General features: G+C 35.6%; 1 long non-coding RNA gene across 1 annotated transcript; it reads left to right on the top strand.

Annotated features, from left to right (window-relative positions):
- Positions 1-17: 17 nt before the first annotated feature.
- On the top strand, positions 18-2,399 carry LOC124174005. The gene is made up of 3 exons (XR_006868831.1): positions 18-586; positions 1,058-1,155; positions 2,327-2,399. It is a non-coding gene; the product is annotated as an uncharacterized LOC124174005 (long non-coding RNA).
- Positions 2,400-7,091: the final 4,692 nt, after the last annotated feature.

The raw sequence follows: 7,091 nt of genomic DNA, 5'->3' as shown, positions 1-7,091 counted from the left end.
TACTAGGCTTTGGGGATTTTTAGTGCAAGGGTATTTTATTTCTTGTGTGTGCTATTAATCCTACCTCTCCCCAGGTTTTGAAGAGTAGAAGAGGACAACGAAGTCATCTCTTCACTTGAAGATTAGAAGAAAGAAGACAACGTTTGAAGAGGACCGCATCACTAGGACAGTGCGAGTGTTAGCTTTGATTTGGGCCATTAGGGCCATAGAAAATTGCGTAACTTAAGGCTAGGAGTGCAAGGGTTATTTTATTTCTTGTGTGTGCTACTAATCCTACCTCTCCCCAGGTTTTGAAGAGCAGAACAGGACAGCGAAGTCATCTCTTCATTTGAAGATTGGAAGAAAGAAGACGACGGATGAAGAGGACCGCATCACTAGGACAGTGCGAGTGTTAGCTTTGATTTGGGCCATTAGGGCCAAAGAAAATTGCGTAACGTAAGGCTAGGAGTGCAAGGGTTTTTTTTATTTTTTGTATGTGCTACTAATCCGACCTCTCCACAGGTTTTGAAGAACAGAAGACAACTGCAGAACAGGACATGCAGTATGCTTACCTATTTCGCGAAGAACATGGCGCCATCTCATTACAGTAAGATTACATTCCGCTTCCATTCGAATTCATACATTCGAGATCTCACTTTGAAATTAAAATAGCTATTTCTATTATAAAATCAACTGAGAAAATGAAGATTATTTTGACAAACGTTAGTTTTTCGACTAACATTGTTTCATTTTTTTCATATTTTATATTTCCAGCTTTGAATTATTTCCGGAGTAAAATTTTAAATTTCATGGAACGATATTAGAAATATTTTATCCACAATTTCAGTTCAATGGGCAGTGAGTGCCCATTACTCTCAATATATACAATTACTCTGTAAACTTATTTTTGTCTATTTTACGATTTATCTTAATTGCCTTTCTATTCTCTTGCTTATAGTTAGAATCATTTTTTAAACAACTTCCACATTCATTTGATGTTTAAGTACTTAATTTTTTCAGTATTTTCTGGTTTTCAATTCTGAATTTCAGTTAACATTCGAATTTTTTCTCTTTCTAGCTAAGACGCATTCCCAGAATTGAATATCAATTTGGGAGAAGACAGAATTGCTCTGGATTATGGAGACATTTGAACGGATTGGATGCAATCACTTAATGGTAAGAATGGATTTAATTTATTTCCTTTAAAAAACTAATACATGTGTTGTGACCCTTCTCTTGAAAATCATAAATATTATCCTTTTCATGAACTAAGAGAGTCACTTTTTTACAACATGTAATTTTGACTTATGCTAGTAAAAATAATTGCTTTTTGATTACTTGCTTCTTTGATTATTGCCTTTCCAATTCGATATCAAGATTTACGATCCAATAACAGTAAATTATTCTCTTTTGTAGTATCACATTGAAAAGTTTGTCTTCTAACCATGAGACAGGGTCTTGCCCTAGTCACAAATTTTTTTATGAGATAGTATTTCTTCGAAAATGGATCATGAGGGAAGATTTTCATTGTTATTTCTGAATACCTTGATTGTATTTATTGTAATCCTTCATTTGGATTTTAGGATGCTATTTTTTCTTCTTTTCAGACTTATCGATTAAGTTCATACTCTCACTTCTTTCCTTTGACCTAAGAAATGTACCGACTATCTATATATGCTCTAATTTAGTGAATAATTTGTTGGAATCAATATTTTGCTATGATATTAATGTGAAAATAGTTTAATTAATTACTAGAAAATAAATTAAACAATTCTCTAGATAACAAATCCATTATTCGATTTATGCCGATTTGGCTTTGCTAGAACTTATTACAGTCGCAGAGTATATATGCTGTAATTTCGTGAATAATTTGTTGGAGTCATTATTTTCATATGATATAAATGTAAAAAAAAGTTTAATGAATTACTAGAAAATAAATTAAACGATTCCCTAGATAAAAAACCCATTAATGGAACATAATGGTCATGTAACCGTAAACGGAATGTCAGTGCTACACTACTACACATAGTTACTGCAAGATTATGAATGTGTATCTTTCTAAAGAAATCAGTATGACAATTTATGCTGTTTTGGCTTTGCTAGAACTTATATCAGTCGCAAAGTATTTTTACTTAGGTATATTAGGAATGATTTTATTACATTCACCCTAAATATGTCATTTTGCATGCTTTTGTATAGGAATTTATTTGAAAAGCCTCATCCAGTTCTTACTAAGCCTGTCTTTCTTTAGTTCTTATTTCAAATTTAATTTTCAACAGGGAGGGTAAAAATGCGATTTGGTAGTTATTTGCATCGTTAGTACATGTGATGCTTCTTATTTGAACAGGTGATTCTGCATTATGCTGCGTTTTCCTGGAATAGCGGTGCATCTGTCAGTGTCACTTGAGACGAAGATTGAAGAAATGGAAGAAAAGGGCCTGGAGTCGTGTTCATTTCATCAGTGTACTTGGACTATTTGTGTGTACTTTTTTATTGCTGTGTACTTAATTGTAATTTATTTATTGTAATGTGTTTTTTTTCAGCGTTAAGGGGGATGTAGGCAGGAGAGTAGGAAATCGTCTTCGACATGCGTTGCTTTATGCGCAGGAAATTAGATAGTACTGACGTAGTACTTAGGTATCTTAGCTAGGATCAGGAACCGTAGTAGGTCCGTATCGTTTTCGACCTCGGGGGGCCGCTGCGATGTGTGGGTTCTTTAGATTATAATGGGCTGGATCGTAGGTGTGTGAATGTGTGCTTGGTATGAGTGAGTGAGTGTAGTAGTAGTAGTAATAATAGTAGTGTTAGTAGTAATGCTAACACTAACTTCCCTTCCTTAACTAAAAATCCTTCCCCACCCTCCCTCCCCCTCAAATCCAACCTGCTCCCTCTACGTGGGGAGGGGGAGTAACAGAGGAAAGTCCATGAAAATCGATTGGTGATGTTAATGAATGATGAAAGTAAACACCTGATTGAATCGTGACTTTCCTCTGGCTAAAGCAGTGTGGTATTCTAGTGTCTTCTCAAATTCTGTGAATGTTCTTAATACTTAGCAGGATAGGTTTGGAGGAGTGATGGATTTACCCAATTTTTTTCTTTTGTAATTTTTTCCGTTAATTGTTTTCCCCAGTATATCCTTTGGTCTATTGTTTGAAATGTTTTATGATAATCTTAATGATTCAATTATTGTGTGGTTTTAAATTATATTTTGCAGTTTTTATGTATTCGCCTATTTTGGGAATTAAATTTGATTAAATAAAATATTTTCTCTTAACTATCATTTGGTGAATGAGTGTTTCTGCTTTTTTTTTAAGAATGGAAACATTTTTTTAAGAATTAAAATAATTGTAAATGTATCTTCTATATTTATTTTCACTTCCAATGGAATATTATGCCAATGAAGGTTTCAGTGTTACATTAATTTTCACTGCTCTCAAACACTTTCCTCTATGATGTGCGTTGATAATGATATAAATGCAATCATATGTTTAAAATAATGTGACATTTCAAGTAATGCGCATCAAATGCATAGATTTCTTAACAATTAAACTTGATTTTTAGTTGATTGCAGAGCCTCTTTATAATTCGTCCTGTGTGCTATATTATAGGAATATAATTTTTGTTATGTACAGAATCATCTTTAATGATTAAAGAATTGAAGTACTGTGCTTTTTCCATTTATTTTTTGTTAATTCCTTTTCTTCAATCCTGTACATTTTGTCCAGTCTCGGTTTCTTTAAAAAATTGATCTGCAATGCAAATTCCATTCTTACAACCCTATCTCAATTGTTTTTCGATGAATTCATTTATTTTTCAATGCGATTATATTGAGTATATTGATGGCTTTGGCGGAAAATATTTTTTTTCAGTAAGATGAGTTGTTTTAATGAGTGAGAAATATTTATTTCTTCTATTTTTATTGTAGACAGGCAAATGCCCAGCAGTGATGGAAACATTTTTTCCGCATAAATGGTTCCAAATGGTTCTTAACATTGTTATGCAATGGTTCTTGGTTTTCTTGATAATGTATTTAGGGAGAGAATCTCGGAGAAAATTCAATAGTCAAGTTTCATAGTCAAGGTAAATGATAAAACTATTTCTATTAATAAAAAAACAACTGTGAACCGGTCCGGCTATACCAGACAAGGTGGTGTCATTACAGGTGTCGAAGGGGTGGAGAAACAGAATTGTCTTCCAATGTGTATACAAATTAGACGGTTGCATACCACCGTTAGTGGCAAATTGTCGCAGCCGGTATGACCCTTAATTTTAAATCACCAGTAATTGATATAGATGTCATTTATTACGAATAGTGTCTGTATATGATAAAGCAATTAAGCTAAATTACTATGTCACCTGATTCCATTTTTTAGAAGCTAGATTAGCTACACTTCACGAAGGTAATCGCTGGGATATGGTTACATAAGGTAGGAAGGGAAACGCAAGGAAAGGAGAATCGAAGTGGTGAAGACCGATCTATTAAATCCACGTTGATAAACGCAACTCATTAATACACCCCACTCTCTCTTTTCGGATAGGCCTCAGAGCTCTTTTGGCAGACGTAGTGATAATTATTCACGTTTCTGTGAGAATACACAAGTATTAAAAAAAATTAAGCAATCGTTTTTCGGGGAGAGGAAGAATATGTATTCAGACAAGATCCATTATAACAGCTTATTGAGTATTCAATGATCGCCGCACAGTTGATTGCCTCCTCTACTATGAAATGCCGATGATGCATGTTCCCACCGATAGGAGGCTATGTCATTAGATACTCGTTACTATTATATTAACTTCCACTTGGGATTTTCAACATTATTTCAATGCAGTTCATTACGAGGTTGTATACTGTATATTTTAATCATATATATTCTGAAGGGGGAGGACGGGTTTTGCAGCAGTGGCCTTAGAGACTATACCCAAAATGCATTTCAATAATGGCGATTATAAGGTGACAACTTCAATACCGTTGGCAGGGGGAGTTAATGCATCTGCCCTCAATGTGGATGAAGTAAGTTGCGAAAACCGAATTATTATATTAATTTTCAGAATGTGATGATGGAATATAATAATATACATCAATTCATACTGCTGTGTATCAGCCAACAGGTGGTTCTGTCTGAACATTAGCACGGGAGACTCAACTATCGAATTTTTAAATGTCAAATGCTACCACCTTTCCCCTTTTTACTTCACTTGCTAGAGGCTATGTCAAGTGTTAGTGGCGTGCTGAAATTATGATAAGCAAAATTGTATCTTTTGTTTTGAATATAGTGTGAGGGTGGTAACTAAACCCTCAACATATTGAACTACTTGTTATCAATCTATGGATACGATCGACTTTGTGCTACATTAGTATGAAGCAATTCGGTTGGAAGTTATTTCTCGCGGTTCGCAGCCAGCAGTTGTGCAGACTTACAAAAAAATATTGGGGGGGGGCCAAACCGGAGACATTGCCCCAGTAAATTTTATATGTAGTGGATTTCAAGTTTTTAAGCATTTTAGACACTGGCTGTCAGGGAGAAGCATGGACATTCTGTGATGTGAATTACGTTTTTTTTGTGATTCAAGCGCATATGTCGGTTCTTTAGTTCATAGTATAAGTTCATTAATTACTCTTCGACCTGTCAGTATGTCTGTTATTCCGTTATAGACTTGACATCAGTAGGTGAAAATGTTCACCGCGAGATTCATTCAAATATGTATGCGAAAAATGAATTGTCCAACCTTTATTGGTGAGGAACTGCTAAGAGTCATCTATCATTTTGGTATTGAGGTTCCGGTGTGTACGCATATTGCTGACATGCTGACGGATGAATTTGAGATTATGCATCTTTAAAAAGCCACATCCGAAAAGGATTAGTTACTACCACGCTGTGCGGAAGTGCAAGTACCTCATTGTAACCGTAAGTACGAAAAATCACCTTTTTATAGTCATCTATAATTTAACCTGAATAGAAAAAAATAATGTCTCTGGGCACTCAACCATTTAGGTAGTCAATGCAAACTAGAAAATTTCTAGGACCCTGGGCAAGTTTGTGTATCATTAGGTGATAAATGGCTAACGCGGGAACCACTGGTAGTGATTTGTGCCAGTTGAACCCTCGAAAGGAATGGTCGTGATCATAATTTTGGACCTCACCCAATACTCAAGGGTCTTTCACGAAAAACTGGTCTTATGATAATGGCCTGTTATGAGGGGACCATGTGCAGGACTGCAAAAATATTGAAATTTGTACATTCGTAGGCCTACTCATTGTTCATTATCTCATAATGAGGCATCTGCCGCTCTTGCAAATCTTGGACTCGGCTTGTTGCAGGTGGTGGGAGGATTGGGATGCAACAAAGACCAATCTGCCATACCAATGTTCTGCTTTGTGAGGATTCAGTACAGAGACTTAAGATAAGACACACCTTTAATGTATGTCAAAGATTTGATGTATGTGTATTTATGACCGAAATCCCTTTTGTATTTATTTGGTTTGTTTTCTGTTTTTGAGTACATTTGTTGTGTTTTATTTGTCTGTGAGCATGTTTGTTTTTATTTTGATTTCCTTTTTTGCCGATTTGATGCTATGGTGATGAGAGATAAATAAGTTATTGTTAGTGAGAGAGCCATTTTGAAGTGAATGTAGAATAAGATTAAGATTAAAATACAGTGTGTGAAGTGATGTTTTCCTTTGGTTTAATCGCTGTGATACGTTAGATTTTCCCATCATGCTTGGGACTTGCTGACCATTTGCATGGATGTCTGTCTCTATCATCAGCAGGGGCGGATCCATGATTTCTTTCTGGGGGGGGGCAAGCAAGGTCGCTATCCAGGATTTCTTTCTGGGGGGGAGGCGGACAATGTTACTTCGTAGTACCAAACAAACGCAATGATAATGGGACTATATTAAAAATTTTGCATATTTTTTAAGGGCCTGGGGGGGGGGGGGGGGCGGGGTTACGAGCCCCCGTGACCCCCCCCCCCCTGATCCGCCTATGGTGTCTGAAAATAAAAGTATAAGAATTGAACCTGATGCTTTTTGAAAGGGTTATTTGAAAGGATCATTTTAGGAATTTTTTTAGACTTCCTTGCCATATCAAGGAACAAATTCACTAAAAACATA

This window comes from Ischnura elegans, chromosome 2 (assembly GCF_921293095.1).
Source record: "Ischnura elegans chromosome 2, ioIscEleg1.1, whole genome shotgun sequence".
NCBI classification, from domain to species: Eukaryota; Metazoa; Arthropoda; class Insecta; order Odonata; family Coenagrionidae; genus Ischnura; species Ischnura elegans.
Note: the sequence above shows the minus strand (reverse complement) of the source record. Positions and strands in the feature narration are given on the sequence as shown.